The sequence below is a fragment of the Lactuca virosa genome, chromosome 3 (assembly GCF_052849685.1).
Source record: "Lactuca virosa cultivar CGN04683 chromosome 3, Lactuca_virosa_CGN04683_v6, whole genome shotgun sequence".
Classification (NCBI taxonomy): Eukaryota; Viridiplantae; Streptophyta; class Magnoliopsida; order Asterales; family Asteraceae; genus Lactuca; species Lactuca virosa.
In genome coordinates, this window is record NC_136428.1 from 199,928,308 (window position 1) to 199,949,280 (window position 20,973).

The 20,973-nt window shown below is 36.3% G+C and overlaps 1 non-coding gene across 1 annotated transcript; it reads right to left on the reverse strand.

The window, feature by feature from the left end:
* Positions 1-2,178: 2,178 nt before the first annotated feature.
* Positions 2,179-2,285, reverse strand: LOC145168031 (small nucleolar RNA R71). The gene has a single exon (XR_013741626.1). It is a non-coding gene; the product is annotated as a small nucleolar RNA R71 (small nucleolar RNA).
* Between the last annotated feature and the right edge of the window lie 18,688 nt (positions 2,286-20,973).

The following is a 20,973-nucleotide window of genomic DNA, read 5'->3' on the forward strand; positions in this document are numbered from 1 at the left end:
TAACGTGCTTGAGCAATGTGATATGGACATATTTAGTCATATATTTTGTGCATATTTGTAATACTTTTAGCTACTATTATGCTTTTTTTGGGACATAAGGTACTTATTATGGCTTAAATATGTTTTGTAGTAGAAAAGACATGATCGGGATGGAAAGGAAGAAGACGAGGAACTAGAAGCAGGAAAACGTAGGCTAAGTAAAAAAGAAGACAAAGAAGACTTGAAGACAAAAGACCACGACATGGTGATCATACACTACTACGTAGCAAATGGAAGATGCGTGATCATTAATACTGACTTAGAGAATACGAGATATCTATGAAGAACACGACGTGGTGCCTATTCACTACACCATGGAGATCAGATTTTTGGAAAGTATATATATCCGAACATTAGGTCGAATGTGGGACTTCTGGCCGATTTTCTGAGGAGGATTGCGACTAAAAGCATCCGAAAAACCCTTGGAAGATCAGAATTCGATTGGAGCTTAAGAATTGAAGAGATCTAGAAAAAATCTACACAGGTCTATTCAGTTTTCTAAACATTACTCATGTCTATTCTTATTTGCATGGATTTTGTGTGTTTTTTTTGCTATTAAGAGGCTAAAAACCTTATACTTCTGTTGGTGAAGATGAACCTGATCCTATTGTGTTGATTTCTACTTTTGGATGTTAAATGTTGATTTTACTTGTGTTTGATAATTAAAATCCTAGCATGTTGAATTTCTAGTTTATATTGCTTCTTAATCAAGAAATGTGTGATAGATGATCAATCTAGTTACATTAATTTGTTACCTAATTGTTTATGATCATTAAATAATTAGAGTTAGGGTTAACCACATCTTAGATTAGGTAATTAAAGCTAGTAACTTTAACTGTGTTAGAGAGCATAATTAATCTTAATTTGTGCTTGGTTGCTTAACTTGATCATAGGAAAGTAACTATTAGATTTATCATTCCTAGTTCAATTTGTGCTTATATCGATTTAGTGTTTCACCTGTGCTTGACCATTGCATGGTAATTCATAAATTGATACATCTAGGTATTTGATCATAATAACCAGTTAATGAGTTGGTAATCAATATATTCCATCCACTAGAAATCAACCACGGGAAAAGGGTAAATCGGATCTGAATAGAAGTACTCTTTAAATCTTGAAGTAGATTCCTTTTATTTACTTGCTTAGTTGTTAATTTGGTAGTAATCTGAATTAATTTCTTCTGATCTTGCAAAATCAGTAAAAACCCCCACTTTAAGATTGTTTTCTTAGTTTAATTAGAAGTAGTTATTTTATAAATTGAATTCCGTTCCCTGTATTCGACACCCGACTTACCCAAGCTATTTTATAATCCGAATAGGTACACTACATATAGGTGCATAAATTAGTTAAGTTAGTTAGGTTTATAAATTGAAACTAGTAGGTACTTCTGTGAAAATCAAATTTTTGGCGCCGTTGCCGGGGAACGAGTATTTTAGTTGTTAATTTAATAGCTTTAGGTTAATCGATCCTTTTTGTGGGGTAAAAACCACAAGAAGTTAATTTTCAGCAAAAATTTATTTTTCTGTTTTTTCAGTTCTCACGACGTGAGGGGGATACCTCACGACGTGAGTTTAATATTTTCCACTTTTTCCATTTATTTTCTTTCTAGTTATTTTTACTCGTTTTGATTTTGTTCTATTTCAGTAATTTATGACCCGAGGATCCAAAAATCCAATAAATCCTCCACTTTAAAATCGAGAATCAGCTTTCCACAAGAAGAAAGACAAGAAGGTCGATGAGTCAAGTATCACTTTTCAATCCAAAAAATTTGAGCTTTTTGAAAAGACTCTAAGCAAGAATAAAGTAGGATACGAGCCAGAAACATCTACTGAGGAATACTTAAGAAGCGAGGTTGAAGAGATGAAAGATATCACAACCATGACGATGGGGGAGTACAAGAAAAGGTTGCATAACAACAATGGTCCAGGTCTTATGCCACCCAAGATTCTAGCTGGCAGGGGTTTTGAGCTCAAGGGGCACATTCTATCACTGATGAAGGACATACCTTTTTCCGGGAAATATTATGAAGATGCTTTCAAGCACATCGATGAAGTTTTGTACATTCCTAGAACAATAAGGTCTTATGATAAACTTCATGAAGCGTTTATTGAACAATTTAGTCCACCTTCAAATATCTCAAAGCTAAAGAAGAAGATATCAAACTTTCAACAAGAAATGGGAGAGTCATTATACGAAGCACGGGAGAGGTACAAGGGCGTTCTAAGAAATTGTCCTAAACATGAATTGAACGTGCAACAAGAAGTCTCTATTTTCTATGATGGGGTGAATGTTACGACAAGACAACTCTTTGATTCTTAAGGACCAATGACAATGAAAGAACTGGCCACCATTAAAGAGCTAATTGAAGAATTCTCAAAACACTCATGAGAATACCATAATCCATGCTAAGATGTTACAAGAGGTAAGGGAGATGGAGGGAACGTGAACATGGCTGCAATCATGGCTAAAATAGAGAATATGGATAGGCGAATGACAAAATTGGATCAATCTATACATATAGCAATTGGAGGTGGCAATTTCAATGGGCCGCATTTAACGAAGGATTGCAATTTGGATGAGCACGGGAATAAGAAAGCCCAAGTGTTTTACTTTAGTGCTGATAAATATGATGAATATTGGATAAAGCCGAATAAGGAGTGGTTTCCTTATTTACGCTTTTGATCTTATTTTATAGTAAGAAAGTGAAGCAGTGAAGGAGCTTAACTGAAGAAAAAAAGCCGAGAGATTTTTAGAAGATTATAATTGAAGACCATATTGTTGAATAAGTGTGGGGTTCCCACTAGATGAAGAGAATAGTTTTGAAGAATTTTGCAGAAAGAAATGTCGCGAATGGTCCTAAGCCATCAAGAAGAAAAGATGCATTATTTTGGCTCTTAATGACATTCTGAGAAGTCACCACAACATGACCATCATCTCCATGGCGTGGCCTTTATTATTATCACGACTGAATTCCGTCAGACCTATTCCCACGACATGGCATCAATAGACCACGTCGTAGCGTTCTTATTTATCGTGACCATGATGACTTCTTACTCGACACCATGACGTGGCGTTGCTTTCCCACGTCGTGGCTAAGGTTCAACACATTTTTTTTGAAGATGGTTCTTTGGTCTGTTTTAATCTGACACATTTACATTCACAAGAAAAGAGTCCACAAGTACTGTTTCTAGCCATTATACGAGATGTCGAGCACACAAGTTTCAGAATTCGATCTCGCCACTATTATCCCAGGGGAGTCTGTTCTAATTTCTCCTTTTTACATTTATTTTCTTTAATTATTTAAGTATGCGATGGGGACATTGAATCAATTAAGTGTGGGGTAGGGGGTTAAATTTATGAATACAAGCATACTGATAAAAAAATTAAAAAATGACAAGGATTTAAAAAAAAATTATTAGAAAGATTTGAAATAGTAATCTAAAAAATGAATCTACCTAAAAAATTCTTATATTATTATGTTGAGATCTAGGTTGGTAGTGTTGTATGGGACGATCCGATGCGAGTTTCAATGTTTATTTGATCCAATATATGATATAATGTATTTGTGGCTTCCCTATCCTAGTGAAATCATGGAACAAAAACACGATGAGGGCTTTGAGGGCCATAATATGTTTAGCATCGTGTACCTGAAATGTATCTAAGAGAGCTTATGTAGTCATTGCACTTTACACTAATACCTCTAACCAATAAGGGTTGAAGTTTAGTTCCCTTGCTTAAGCATATGTTTTTAGGATTTTTAGTTTTGAGTGAAAAAAAAAGAGAAAAGAAAGAAAAAAGTTGCAAAAGTTTGAGAGAATAAGAGTCTACAAAGCTATGAAGATCAAGAAATATCATGAATAAAAGTTCAAGAAATCGATGATTCAAGAATAAGGCAAGTCGCCAAGTTATTATTTATTGTATTTTTTTATTTCTAGGTTAATTTTCCATATTTATGCTTAGGGGCTTAACCAAAAATATCTTGAGGTTAAGAAAGTTTTTTAGGGATGGATTCAGAGGGATGCATCAAATGAATGTTGTTCAAAAGAAGTGGGAAAGTGTTTATGAAGATTGTGAGTATTTAGGATTGGGGAGGTTTTTAGGAAAATTAGACACAAATACATGCGTTGCGGTCTTGATGTAATGGAGAAGCTCAAAAAGGATTGTCTTGTGGAATGTTGGTAGCTAGGGTTTTGATGTGATGGTATAATAATAAAATCAGTTTTGCTTGAAGGCAAGAAAAAGACAAGTGTGTGGTATTTTGATATGGGCATATTTAGTCATAAATTTCATTCATATTTCTAATACTATGGTTGAAATCTGTTTTGTAGTAGAAAAGACATGATCAGGATGGAAAGGAAGCAAAAGAGGAGCTGGAAGCAGGAAAATGTAGGCTGAGTCAAAAATAAGACAAAGAAGGCTTTAACACAGATGACCACGACGTGGTGATCATCCACCACGACATGGCGAATGGAAGATTCAAGACCATTAATGATGAATTGGAGAATACACGATATCTATGAAGACCACAATGTGGTGACTATTCACCATGCCGTGGTGATTAGAATTTTGGAAAGTATATATATTCGAACATTAGGTTGAATGAGGGGACTTCTAGCCGATTTTCTGAGGAGGATTGCGACTAAACCATCTGGAAAACCCTTGGAAGATCAAATTTTGATTGGAGCTCAAGAATTCTAGAGATGTAGAAGATATATATATATATATATATATATATATATATATATATATATATATATATATATATATATATATATATATATATATAGATCTATTCGGTTTGCTAAACATTACTCATGCTTAATCTTATTTACATGGATTTTGTGTGTTTTTGTGCTCTTATGAGAGGCTAAAAACCCTAAACTTCTGTTGGTGAAGATGAACCTGATCCGATTGTGTTGATTTCGACTTCTGGATGCTATATGTTGATTTTAATTGTGCTTAAAAATTAAAATTCTAGCATGTTGAAGTTCTAGTTTATATTTTTTCTTAATCAAGTTCAGTGTGATAGATGATCATTCTAGTTCCATGAATTTGTTACCTAATTGTTTATAATCATTAAATAATTAAAGTTAGGGTTAATCACATCATAGATTAGGTAATTAAAGCTAGCAACTTTAACTATGTAATAGAGCATAATTAATCTTAATTTGTGATTGATTGCTAAAATTGATCATAGGAAAGTAACTGTTAGATTTATCATTCATAGTCTAATTTTTAATTATATCGATTTAGTGTTTAACTCGTACATGACCATTGCATGGTCATTCATAAATTGATACATCAAGGTATTTGATCATAATAGCTAGTTAATTAATTGGTAATCAATATATTCCATCCACTAGAAATCAACCATAGGAAAATAGGGAATCGGATATGAACAGATGTACTCTTTAAATCTTGAAGTAAATTCGTTTTATTTGCTTGTTTAGTTGTTAATTTGGTAGTAATTTGAATTAAGTTCTTATAATCTTGCAAAATCAGTAAAAACCCCAACTATAAGCTTGTCTTCTTAGTTTAATTAGAAGTAGTTATTTTATAAATTGAATTATGTTCCATGTGTTCGACACCCGACTTACCCAATCTATTGTATAATCTGACTAGGTACACTGCCTATAGATGCATAAATTAATTAAGTTATATATATATATATATATATATATATATATATATATATATATATATATATATATATATATATATATATATATATATATATATATATATATATATATATATATGCACGTCACCATGATATCCCCGTAACGGGATATAGAGGGATCTATCCGGGCGGCGCCACGCCTCCACCCCTCCACGGGATAGATTACCTAACGGATATAATGCTAGAGTGGAATGATTATGTTCTTTCCACTTTAGTATAGACTTGGGGGTAATGTTAGACCCTAAGTATAACAAAATGTTTATGATGGAATGTGAAAATAAATGACTTTTAAATTGTGTCACAAATAATGAAAAGTTTTGACAAATTGTGATAAATGATTTTCATCTCAAACTTGCATATCTCACGAGACATATTGTCTTATATATTTTTTCGTATACCATGTATCACGGTGATAGCTAAAGGTGTTAAGTATTCTACAAGTAATGAAGTCCATAGGAAACTAGTGGGGCATAAGTTACCTTTGCCTTAATCTTGTAAATCTTGGTTTGCTTGTGTGGTTTATTTGATACAATGTTAATAGCACCCAAGAGATTGTTTTGAAACTATTTATTTAAACTCTAGTTTTTTGTTAAACCTTGTGTTTGGATTAAACCATAGCTTTAAATTTGTTTGAAAAATATGGAGTGTTACACCTACCATGTTGTGGTGATGGGAAAATTGCCAAAGCCATAATGTTGCAAAGCATAAGGCTTATACCTGAAAATCGGATGTTACAAACCATGTGATTTTGTAGGTTGCTTATTTTTATTCTTCACACAAAGACGTATTAGCATATGATTTTCATGGTTCAACTAAATCCAACTAGTTGTGGTTATTATAGACCACTCTCATTATATGGTATTGTTATGTATAACTTGTAAATAAGTCAAAGTACTATGGTGTTGTTGGTTTGTAACTATGCCAACACATGTAAGATTAATTTTATTATGGTCGACTCATAGCTAAGAGTATGTATTTTTCCTATATGGATATGTACATGATTTTAGTCAAGCCTAAATTGACAAAACTAGAGTGTAATTTTTTTTAAAGTAATAGGTAGTGACATTACAGTAAAAGTTACTGTCTAGACTGAAGGTGGCCAAGTCTACCTAACACTTAGATATTTCTAGAATTTCTCTTAGTTTCTTTGTAAATTTTATAATATGTCTCTTTTTTTTATGTACATTTGTATTAACTGTAAGGTTATCCATAATTAGGCCACGTTCCTATTTGTTTTTACTCACTCCATCTTAAAATCAATATTCACTTTGAAGCATTCTTCTTCAAGTCATATTTTATCATACTTAGTCCCATTTAAGTCTACAAGTTCTTCAAGCCTCTCATGACTCTCATTATACAACTCACTCGAACCTTTCACAGTAGTATTATCATGTGCCACAAGGTTTAGTAGATTGACTCAATGAAATATGATATCATAACCTAATTCACATGCGAAATTTGAAGGAAGAAGTATAATGATGAAAAAAGGAGATAAGATGCAATATTATTAATTATGTAGGCAAGAGAATCCCATAGAAAAGGTTGTTCCAAACAATAAAAATCAAGGAACAATTCATGATCTCATACTGGTACTTTTGATGACGATTTTGATTATCAACAATAAAAATCAAGGATATCAGTACTTCTGGTGACCGATATATGAATCAAATGTATTGCCTTGATTTTTAGTCAATGGAATAAAAGCATACACGGGTGAACCATTTTCAAGGCCTCCATTGTTTTTACTTTGACTAGTACAAATTCTTTTGCTAATTCCTATACATTATAGATTATGATTTCCATAATGTGTTCCTAGATATTATTATAGTAGAATATTTTCAAACTAAGGATAATATTATGTTAATTAGAAAAAAAAACATATGATTTGTGTGTATGTCACACACCACACTAAGGGAATCGATAATACACCCACTAGTTTACATACGTTTTGGAAAAAAGCAATCAAATCACATTGCTAAGAGAATATCAAATAATGTTGTCTTGATTGTTCGTCCAGGACTACGTCTATACATTCATGCTTCCAATCATTTTATAAATCTCTAGTCCTGACAATAAATTTATAGATATTGAAGTGATTTACTAAGAATCCTTCAATTAAGATCTCTAAATAGATACATGGAATGTGTATTTCCTGATTGGATTTATAGCGTTCTACTATATAAATCTTAAAGAATCTTCTAGTCACTATCAAGGGTGATATAATGTGGTTATTGGATTCACTATAGATCTATCAAGCTCTCGATCGCATCTTGTAAGGAGATAACACAAAACAGTTATTACACAAACTTTGATAAGACATACTTTCCCATTTATAGATAGAGATCACAATTCTTGATCGAAGGTATTAACCCCAAAAAAGAAGAGTAGATAGGTATAATCCGTCATGTATTAAAATACATCCAATATGTGATGGTATCCGACAAATTATCTAAGAATATCACATCCTTGCTACTATGATTAAGTCAAATGGTTTTATGGTCTTACTGAGTAGATTGTGTACTTTGTTCTGGGAACACTTTATACTACTCAAAGTTTCATGTTTGTACCTAAAACACTTCAGATACAAACATATGTAATAAAGGAGTTTCACATATTCCTATGCATGGTTCTACAGGAGTTGCACGCATCAATACGTATGAAACCCAATATGCATCCTAATGAGCACTTTAATGGTTTGTTCTAGTAAATTATACATGTAATTTAATAACATAAATATTTAAGAACAATAATCAATATACAACAATAATAACATCATAAAACTATCTAAATTTTTGTTTGATATATATATATATATATATATATATATATATATATATATATATATTGTGACAACCCAAAATTTCTATTCTGTACAACCTCTCACTTCGATAAGAGTCAGAACAGTTTCTGCTAACTTTCAGGCTTTTTGGATTAAGTTCTAGTGTTTTAAAGTTAGTAATTCAGGAGATGACAGGAGAGAGGATGCCCTAGGGTTTATTGTGCAACAATAATGTCCCAAAACTCCAAAAGTTTGGAGTTTACGGCCTAAACAAATGTGTTTACGGCCGTAAACCCTAAAAAGGGGGTACAAATATGACACTTAGTCATATTTTACCACTTTTCACATTTTCAAGATCCAAAACCAAATTCTCTCTCAAGTATCATCCAACATTTCTTCAAGATCTTCAACTTGTAAGTGTTTCTAGCCCTAATAAGTTGATATCTACCCTAATCTAGTGATCTAACATGATTCCATCCGTGAAATCATTCCAAAAGTGTAGATCTTCAAGCTTCACCAAGAACACCAAGAACACACACTAGTGTTCTTGCACTTTTAGCACCTTTTCAAGCTTCTACCTAGTAAGTACTCCTACCCTAGTGTATTATAAAGCTTGTTACACTTCTAAACATCAAGAAAACACCCAAGAAACACAAGATCAAGGTGTTTACGGTCCAAGATGTTCTTGGACCGTAAACCCTATTAAGGGTGCCAAAGTGTGCCCTAGTTGCTTCTATGCCTTGGAAACTAGTCTAGACCCCTTCCTTAAAGTGTTTATTACTTGAAAACATCAAAAGACCATAAATCATTTGGGTTTACGGCCGTTAACCCAAAGATAAATGGTCCAAGGACCGTAAACTCCCTAAAGGAGTGAAATGGTGCCCTAATCTCTTCCTAAGGCTTAAACATGAAGTAGGAATGCTACTTGTGATCTTTAAGGCTTCAAAACACAAAATGGTCAAAGAAACATGAGTTTACAGCCGTAAACTCATGGGTTTACGACCGTAAACTCAAGGAGTTATGGTCACAAAACCGTAAACTCCAAGGGAGTTTACCCTTGAACCCCAAACTCAATAGCAAGGTCCTACCACCCTTAGATGCAATCCTTATGACTTATAGCACCTAAATCAAGTGTTTTACATGTCTTAGGATGTCTTAAACTTGGTTAATTAGTTGTTTTATGACTAATTGGATACATATATGTGATTATATGTTAACTAGGATCATTGTGTGTGTACAAGTCTTCACTTGACACTTAGGATCCTACATCATTCAGTTCATCCACAACCACCCACTACAGGTGAGTTCATACCCCTTAATCAATCTTCAAAATGTGATAAATACAATAGTTTTCGGTTGTTTTATACTTTGTTATCAAATGATTTACTTTTGAATTATTTTATAAACTGACATCAAGTCATCATTATTTATTGTTCAAAACTCTTAAATGTTTTACAAAACCTCTTTCAACTTATTGTTAAAAACCATATCTATACACTTATGTTTCATATACATATGTATTGATATGAGAGCTTTCATTCTTTCTTCAGTTCCAACACTCTTGTGTAGCAAGGGTGTATAAACCTACTTGGACATTCAATTTACATTCCAGTAAACTATTATAGGTATAGTTTAGGGGATACAAACTACTATTCCTATTACAAGGAATTACACAAGAGTCAGTTCATTCATGAGTCTATACTAATACATTACATGCAATATGAAGAGATACTATTACATGGATACCATTACATGGATACTTTTACATGGATTCTGTTACATAGATACTATATGATGAGATACTATTACATATTATTTGTGTAGATACTATTATATATGTACGGGACTAACCATTCTACACCAAGCTGTTAGCTACAGAGGGAAAATGCACATCGACGGATTTCTACGGTTAATACTATTCGGCAATTGCTATGCCGTGTTTATCCTAGTACCAAAGGATAATACTTAAATGATTATATAATTTCCCTTTTTACTTTTATTTTGTGACACATTCACATAAACGATGAGGTAGACTATATATTTATAATAATAGTCGCACATGGGAAAAACTTTCATTTATACAAAAATGCATCTTTCAAAGCATTCAGGTCTTGGTAGAAGACTACCTTTTATACTAGTAGGAAATATGGGATTTTCTAGGGTTTTCACACTTATACTAAATGTTTTATTAAACATTTACAAGTCTTTCATAACAGCTTTTCAAATCAATGACACCATAATACTTATGAATTCACCAGCTTTATGCTGATCTACACTTTCAAAATAACTTATATTCTCAGGTCACCAGTAGACAGGTACGATGACCAGGTTTTGAGAAGACGGAGCACAGACAAGACTCGTCTTTTATTTTGATTACATATTTTGGTGTCTTATTACTATGAAAGAACACTCATGTATTAAAACTTTACTTTTAATGCAATGGATGATGTTGTTGCTTGTTTACTACTTTGCACTGTTATGATACTTTACATGACGTCCTCCACCCCCGAACGTTTCCGCCGTTCCGGTTTTGGGGTGTGACAGATTGGTATCAGAGCTTTGTTTATAGTGAATTGAGTATATCAACCCTTAAAAGATATACAGACTATAAATACATTGGGATTAAAATAGTCTGACCAAGGGTTTATACTTTTAAATAATAAAATATTTAACTAAGTATACATGCCTGCAGTCATACTAAAATCAGTGTCACAATGACAAGAACAAAAGTATTACGATTGTTGAATATCACAAGTAAGCTCGGGGATGTATGGTCAGTCCTGGGAGCGGCATAGCCTGATCAACTATGCTGGTCCGAGGAGTGATTAGCACATGCCCAAGAATGGTTGTGATATGGCAACAAGTCTAAAAACTTACCAACACTACCACAATGAAATACCATAAGGGTATTTGGTGTTACTATAATTACTCATTTGAGAACTAAAGGGTCTTTATCAGTAGGTCAATAATTGCTGAGTGGATACACTAAAATTATATGTATCTAGGACGTCATAGACTTAGAATCTATGAATCTTTGCTTTACTTCTTGTCCTTGTTTGGTTGTAGGCTTAGAGTTTGGGTTACTTATTCGAAGGTCTATCCTGTCCTGAGTACATATAACTGGTATGCACAAAACCGGTATTAAAGTAACTGATAAAGATCATCTTATAATTATCTTAGTTAGTACGTCTATTAATTTCTTCTTATATCCATTTTCTCGCGTAGATATCATGGCTGGATTCCATCCCAACGACGACCCGTACTACCCTAACCACGACAATGCTGGATGGCTCGGAGAAGAGCCAAAGAATGATCACCCAATTCCTTTGGATGATCACGAAGCTGAAGGCTTTTCTGATAGTTCAGACTCAGAACCAGAAGTCAACAATCTACCCCCAGCTGCTCATGACCCAAACCCTCGCCCAACATTTCAAGGACCCACACCCCTGTGGGCCACAAGCTTGAATAGATGGAGTCAGGAACAGGGTCAACCCATTCCCTACAATGGAGACAAAAGCTTCTACAACCTCACTGAGGGAGGTTCAGCTGACAGGGTCCTGCCCATCATGGTTCGTAGGATTTCCCGAAACACCGAACAGAGTCGAGCCGCTATCGACCGAGTCGTAGAGGTTGACGCCAACTCTGGCATAAACACAGTCCGCATTCGCCAACTAGAGTCTGCTCATGAAAGGACTCTGGTCCACAATGCAGCTCTGCAGAGAGAACTTGCTGGAACCCAAGCTGAAGTCTGGGAACTTCGAGCTCAGCAAGTAAGATCTGACAGGCGTGTGAGGGACATAGAACGCCTTCTGTCGGAATCAAGAACTCACTCTAGTAGTTCTCGTCGCCGATAGAATCTCATTGACTTCTCTTTTGGATATAACCTAGTTATGTAAAACTCTGGTCTAATTCCCTATCTTTGTAAATCTTAGACCTGTTAGGTCTTGATTAGGTCGTAGTCCTGTCGAAATTTTCCCATCTTGGTTGATGTAAGGCCTCCTAATAGGCCATTTTTCACGAACTTATTACATCTGTAATTCCAGTAATATTGACAGGTACCTAATCTCATGGGAATTATTATCCAAATGCTATCATATGTTAGTTCTAGATCTACATTTAATCGTGCTGTTGGACTATGAAGAGTTAGTCCATGAGTCATTTTCATCAACTTTCCTATTGAATTCTTATAAATATCTTCATCTTTCTAAACTTATAGTTAAAAGATGCCTCCTCGCAGAAATCCGAGGCGTAACAATAATAACGAAACACCGATACCACCACCACCTCCTCAGTTCGACGCTGCTATCTTCCAAGCTGTTGTCACGGCGGCCGTAGCGGCTGCCATGTCACACATCAATACTCCTGTCCCTAGTGGATCGGGAACAGGTGCACCTCCTTCCAACCATGGCGAGAGTCATGGGCATCCCCGAGAATGCACCTACAAGGATTTTACGAATGCCAAAACCAGAAATTTCAATGGAACTGGAGGGGTTATGATCTTAAGGCAGTGGATAGAAAAGACAGAAGCAGTCTTTGAAATCTGCGCCTGCCCAGAGAACAATAAGGTCAAGTTTGCTACTTGTACCTTTTCTGACAGGGCTTTAACTTGGTGGAATGGCCACGTTAAGTCACTGACTCTAATAGTGGCAAATTCGATAAGTTGGGAAAACTTAAAAGCCATGCTGATGAGAGACTACTGTCCACGAGGGGAAATTCAAAAACTCGAACAGGAACTCTGGGGTCTTGAAATGGTTCGTTCTGACATATCAACTTATACTAATAGATTCTGTGATCTGGCAATTCTTTTCCCTGATATGGTTGCTCTTGAGAGCAAGAAAATAGTGAGATATATTTGGGGACTGTCGCCCCAGATCCAGTCAAGTGTGTTAGCATCCAGGCCTGTTACTTTTGACAGTGCCAAAGAGCTGGCACAATGTCTTATAGATCACGGAAACCACCAGAACCCAACGATTTCTACACCTGAGCAACAAAAGGGAAACAACAACAACAACAAGAAAAAGGGGTGGAACAAGAGGAAAAGAGGGGCTTCGCAAGAATCCTCAAAGAGACAACAACTAGTTACAATCAATGCTGCCACAGTAACTCCTGTTGTCCCTGCTAATCCCTTACCAGCGAAGCCTTATGCCGGTAATCTTCCGAGGTGCAACAAATGCACCTTCCATCACAACGGACCTTGCCGGGAAATGGAGTGCACTAACTGCAACAGAAGGGGGCATACTGCCCATTTCTGCCCATTTCTGCAAAACTCCAGTAAGGCCGACCGCTCAAGTTCCTAACGCCGGTGTGGGCCAAGCTTGCTACGGTTGTGGCGAAGTGGGCCACTACAAGAGGAACTGCCCTAAGGCAGGGATAGCTGGCGGAGTCGGAAGAGTTCTGGCCATAGGCCACGAGGAAGCCGTAGCTGATCCTACAATAGTTACTGGTACGTTTCTCCTCGATAACTCATATGCTTGCATACTTTTCGACAGTGGAGCGGAGAAAAGATTCATAAACCAGAAATTTGCACACTTGCTTAAACAAAAACCACGTACACTAGATAAATCATTCACTGTAGAAATGGAAAACGGGAAAACGGAAAGTACTAACTGCACATACGTAGGTTGTACTCTAACTTTAGATGGCCATACTTTCGAGATAGACCTCATGTCGGTCCCAATTAAAATTTCCGACGTCATTATCGGCATGGATTGGTTGAGTCTTCATCGCGCCGACATCTTGTGCTTTGAAAAAGTCGTTCGTCTTAACCTTCCTAACAGCGAAACTCTAGTTATCTACGGCGACAAACCTAGTACGAACCTTCGCATCATTTCGTGCATACAAGCTCAGAAGTGCTTGCGAAAGGAATATCATGTATTCCTCGCACACATCGTCGATACGAGTCAAGAAGTGAAAGAAATTCAGAACATCCCAGAAGTATGCGACTTTCTCGACATCTTTCTAGAAGAACTTCCAGGATTACCACCCCAACGCCAAGTCGAGTTCAGAATCGACTTAGTGCCAGGAGCTACTCTAGTAGCTAAATCTCCATATCGTCTGGCACCGGCGGAGATGCAGGAACTTTCCAGTCAGCTTAACGAACTTCTCCAGAAGGGATTCATTAGGCCAAGCTTCTCACTATGGGGAGCACCGGTCTTGTTCGTCAAGAAGAAAGACAGATCGTTTCGTATGTGCATCGACTACAGGGAACTCAACAAGCTTACCATTAAAAAATCGTTATCCCTTACCCCGCATTGACGATTTATTTGATCAACTTCAAGGAGCCAACTACTTCTCGAAGATAGATCTACGATCTGGATACCACCAACTACGAGTGTTAGAGGAGGATGTTCCCAAGACAGCCTTCCGAACTCGTTATGGGCACTACGAATTCGTAGTGATGCCATTCGGATTAACTAACGCGCCCGCAGTATTCATGGATTTAATGAATAGGGTGTGTCGGCCTTACTTGGATCAGTTCGTCATCGTCTTCATCGATGACATACTCATCTACTCTCGTAGTAAGGAGGAGCATAGTCAACATCTTCGTCAAGTCTTAGAAACATTACGATCGGAGAAGCTCTATGCGAAGTTCTCAAAGTGCGAATTTTGGATTTGAAGAGTCGAATTCTTGGGCCACGTAGTTAGTGAAGAGGGAATTCACGTGGACCCTTCCAAAATCAAGGCCATTGAGAACTGGTCAGCACCTAAGACACCTACATAAATTCGTTAATTTCTAGGTCTCGCTGGCTACTATCGCAGGTTCATTCAGAACTTCTCCCGCATTGTGAAACCTCTTACAACACTGACCCAGAAGGGCGTGGCCTTTGACTGGGAAGAGAAGTAAGAGAGAGCGTTCCAAACGCTCAAGCGAGCCTTGTACACCGCACCAATACTATCCCTCCCCGAAGGGATAGAAGACTTCGTTGTCTATTCCGATGCTTCAAATCAAGGGCTCGGTTGTGTTCTGATGCAACGAGGTAAGGTCATCGCCTATGCCTCGAGACAGCTGAAGACACACGAGGTCAACTACACCACACATGATCTTGAGCTAGGAGCAGTCGTGTTTGCTCTGAAGATCTGGAGACACTACCTGTATGGTACAAAAAGCACGATCTTTACAGACCACAAAAGCCTACAACATATATTCGACCAGAAGGAGCTCAACATGAGACAACGACGGTGGGTCGAGCTACTCAGTGATTACGAATGTGAAATTCGTTATCATCCAGGTAAAGCCAACGTAGTAGCTGACGCCCTAAGTCGGAAAGAATACTCTGGTCGTAGAGTCAAATATTTGACTCTAACTATCCATTCACACTTGTCCACGCAAATTAAGGAGGCTCAGCTCGAGGCTTTGAAACCTAAAAATGTGGCGAGTGAAACCCTAAGAGAGATGGATAAGAATTTGGATGTCAAGGGTGGCGGAGCCTTATACCTCATGGATCGGATCTGGACACCGAAACACGGTGGTTTCAGAGACTTGGTCATGACCGAGGCACACAACACTCGTTATTCCGTCCACCCAGGTTCAGATAAGATGTATCTGGATCTGAAAAAGCTATACTGGTGGCCTAACATGAAAGCAGAGATTGCTACCTTCGTAAGTAAATGCCTTACTTGCGCCAAGGTCAAGGTCGAATACCAGAAACCCTCCGGTCTTCTACAACAACCAGAGATACCGGAATGGAAGTGGTAGCGGATCACTATGGACTTCATAACCAAGTTGCCCAAGACAACGGGTGGACTTGATACCATATGGGTCATCGTCGACAGATTGACCAAGTCTGCACACTTCCTGCCTATCAAAGAAACCGACAAGATGGAGAAACTTACGAGAACCTACATTCGGGAGATTGTACGACTGCTCGGTGTTCCCATATCCATTATCTCAGACAGAGATAGTAGATTCACTTCGAGGTTCTGGCAGTCGCTACAAAGTTCCCTAGGAACTAGGCTGGACATGAGTACAGCCTACCATCCACAGACCGACGGACAAAGTGAGAGAACTATCCAAACCTTGGAAGATATGTTGCAAGCCTGTGTGATCGACTTTGGAAAAGCATGGGATACTCATTTACCCCTTGTAGAATTTTCCTACAATAATAGTTATCACACGAGCATAAAGGCTGCTCCATTCGAGGCCCTCTATGGTCGAAAGTGCAGATCCCCTCTGTGCTGGCCTGAGGTGGGTGATACCCAGTTAGCTAAAGGACGAGTTCCTGAAAGCACTCTCACAGGTCCGGAGATCATTCGGGAAACGACAGAGAAGATCGTTCAGATTCGTGAACGATTGAAAGCCTCTAGAGACCGACAGAAAAGCTACGCTGATAAGCGAAGGAAACCGTTGGAATTCGAGGTGGGCGACCGTGTTCTATTGAAGGTCTCACCCTGGAAGGGCTTGATACGCTTCGGAAAGTGTGGAAAGCTAAATCCAAGGTACATAGGGCCTTTCGAGATTCTCACAAGAATCGGCCCTGTAGCTTACAAACTTAACTTGCCACGCAAACTCAGTAACGTACACTCTACTTTCCACGTCTCGAACTTGAAAAAGTGTCTGTCTGACGAGACTCTTGTAATCCCACTCGACGAGATCGAGATCAACGAGAGCCTCAACTTCGTGGAAGAACCTCTCACTTCGATAAGAGTCAGAACAGTTTCTGCTAACTTTCAGGAGATGACAGGAGAGAGGATGCCCTAGGGTTTATTGTGCAACAATAATGTCCCAAAACTCCAAAAGTTTGGAGTTTACGGCCTAAACAAATGTGTTTACGGCTGTAAACCCTAAAAAGGGGGTATAAATATGACACTTAGTCATATTTTACCACTTTTCACATTTTCAAGATCCAAAACCAAATTCTCTCTCAAGTATCATCCAACATTTCTTCAAGATCTTCAACTTGTAAGTGTTTCTAGCCCTAATAAGTTGATATCTACCCTAATCTAGTGATCTAACATGATTCCATCCGTGAAATCATTCCAAAAGTGTAGATCTTCAAGTTTCACTAAGAACACACACTAGTGTTCTTGGACTTTTGGCACCTTTTCAAGCTTCTACCTAGTAAGTACTCCTACCCTAGTGTATTATAAAGCCTGTTACACTTCTAAACATCAAGAAAACACCCAAGAAACACAAGATCAAGGTGTTTACGGTCCAAGATGTTCTTGGACCGTAAACCCTATTAAGGGTGCCAAAGTGTGCCCTAGTTGCTTCTAAGCCTTGGAAACTAGTCTAGACCCCTTCCTTAAAGTGTTTAGTACTTGAAAACATCAAAAGACCATAAATCATTTGGGTTTACGGCCGTAAACCCAAAGATAAATGGTCCAAGGACCGTAAACTCCCTAAAGGAGTGAAATGGTGCCCTAATCTCTTCCTAAGGCTTAAACATGAAGTAGGAATGCTACTTGTGATCTTTAAGGCTTGAAAACACAAAATGGTCAAAGAAACATGAGTTTACAGCCGTAAACTCATGGGTTTACGACCGTAAACTCAAGGAGTTATGGTTACAAAACCGTAAACTCCAAGGGAGTTTACCCTTGAACCCCAAACTCAATAGCAAGGTCCTACCACCGTTAGATGCAATCCTTATGACTTATAGCACTTAAATCAAGTGTTTTACATGTCTTAGGATGTCTTAAACTTGGTTAATTAGTTGTTTTATGACTAATTGGATACATATATGTGATTATATGTTAACTAGGATCATTGTGTGTGTACAAGTCTTCACTTGACACTTAGGATCCTACATCATTCAGTTCATCCACAACCACCCACTACATGTGAGTTCATACCCCTTAATCAATCTTTTAAATGATTTTAAATGCTTTCATGGGGGGGGGGGGAATGCAAGTAGAAAACAGGAAGTTATAGAATCAATCACATGTGATTTATAACTGTGTTTTCAACCAACTGATTTCACATACTTCAAAATGTGATAAATACAATAGTTTTCGGTTGTTTTATACTTTGTCATCAAATGATTTACTTTTGAATTATTTTATAAACTGACATCAAGTCATCATTATTTATTGTTCAAAACTCTTAAATGTTTTACAAAACCTCTTTCAACTTATTGTTAAAAACCATATCTATACACTTATGTTTCATATACATATGTATTGATATGAGAGCTTTCATTATTTCTTCAGTTCCAACACTCTTGTGTAGCAAGGGTGTATAAACCTACTTGGACATTCAATTTACATTCCAGTAAACTATTATAGGTATAGTTTAGGGGATACAAACTACTATTGCTATTACAAGGAATTACACAAGAGTCAGTTCATTCATGAGTCTATACTAATACATTACATGCAATATGAAGAGATACTATTACATGGATACCATTACATGGATACTTTTACATGGATTCTGTTACATAGATACTATATGATGAGATACTATTACATATTATATGTGTAGATACTATTATATATGTACGGGACTAACCATTCTACACCCAGTTGTTAACTACAGAGGGAAATTGCACATCGACGGATGTCTACGGTTAATACTATTCGGCAATTGCTATGCCGTGTTTATCCTAGTACCAAAGGATAATACTTAAATGATTATATAATTTCCCTTTTTACTTTTATTTTGTGACACATTCACATAAACGATGAGGTAGACTATATATTTATAATAATAGTCGCACATGGGAAAAACTTTCATTTATACAAAAATGCATCTTTCAAAGCATTCAGGTCTTGGTAGAAGACTACCTTTTATACTAGTAGGAAATATAGGATTTTCTAGGGTTTTCACACTTATACTAAATGTTTTATTAAACATTTACAAGTCTTTCATAACAGCTTTTCAAATCAATGACACCATAATAATTATGAATTCACCAGCTTTATGCTGATCTACACTTTCAAAATAACTTGTATTCTCAGGTCACCAGTAGACAGGTACGATGACCAGGTTTTGAGAAGACGGAGCACAGACAAGACTCGTCTTTTATTTTGATTACATATTTTAGTGTCTTATTACTATGAAAGAACACTCATGTATTAAAACTTTATTTTTAATGCAATGGATGATGTTGTTGCTTGTTTACTACTTTGCACTGTGATACTTTACATGACGTCCTCCACCCCCGAACGTTTTCGCCGTTCCGGTTTTGGGGTGTGACGTATATATATATATATATATATATATATATATATATATATATATATATATATATATATATATATATATATATATATATATATATATATATATATATATATATATAAGGGTTAATGCAATCAACATAACAACTATAAAATAGGTTGCATAGTGGAAGTAACAAATCAAAATGGTATCTACCCGAAACCATAGATCTAAATAGACATTGTTTTACATATGATGTATCCACATAAGCCAATATATATGGATATTAGAACTCAACTTGATCAAAGACTCATTTTCTTCATTGCTTTCTCCTTGGCTGCATCAAGCTTAATAGATAGAAGGGTGAGGATGAATTTTGGTTAATGGAAGGAATAGATTAGGGTTACAAAAATGTTTATTACTTCATTGATTAGCTTGAACCTTCCTTATATACTTTACTTATTGGACAAGGCTTCCAAAGCCTTTAATGTTCATCAATAAAACAAGCCCATGAATAAATGGAATATTTTTTATTTAGTTATTTGATCTAATAAATAAATGGAACATAAAACTATTTTATTTCCTTTATTGATTGTAAGTTGTATCGGTAAACTTTATTATTTATTCCGGGTCTTCGAAGGCTTTTAGTATGTGACTCAGTAGCCCCACAAATAATCAGTAATGCTATTATTTGTATACTCCTAACATCCATGTCATATTCCTTATTAAGCATTACTAGATTGTTTATTATACTTTAATGGTCACCTTAGCGAGTATGTATCCATATATATGCCAAAATGTTTGTAAAGTATGACAGTCCTATGTGATGTGTGAGTTTTATCCAAAGTAATTATCTAAAAAAAATAGTTTATTATGCTAAGATCAACTTGGTTGACTTTGCACATTATCAAGATGAGGTCTATGTTATCATCGAAGCTAATGGGAGTGCTTTTATCTTACATGATCTAGTATGTAACAGACAAACTAATTAGACGTAGATAACTTCTAGTCATACAAAATATTGATGAGCATGGTAGAGAACCGATAATACCGAGTATCAAAATGTGTGGAAAACGATATTAAGTATCTACCTAAATTAACGTTAGTAGTACCAGATGTACTACTACCATTTCGAGTTAAAAATATGTGTATTCTTGCTCACTAATGGTGTCTGTGTTGGATTAGGTGTCTAAGCCAATAACTATATTTCGTATGTACTTCACCCAATTATACCATGGTCCTTTTGGGTTGCCTCCTCAAAGCAACTTGACTGGATGAACAATTGAGAAAGAGGATAAATGTGGTTTATTAATATATTATGTGAATAATATATTAAAAGAGAAATCATATTATTTAATTAACATTGGTCAAGAATTG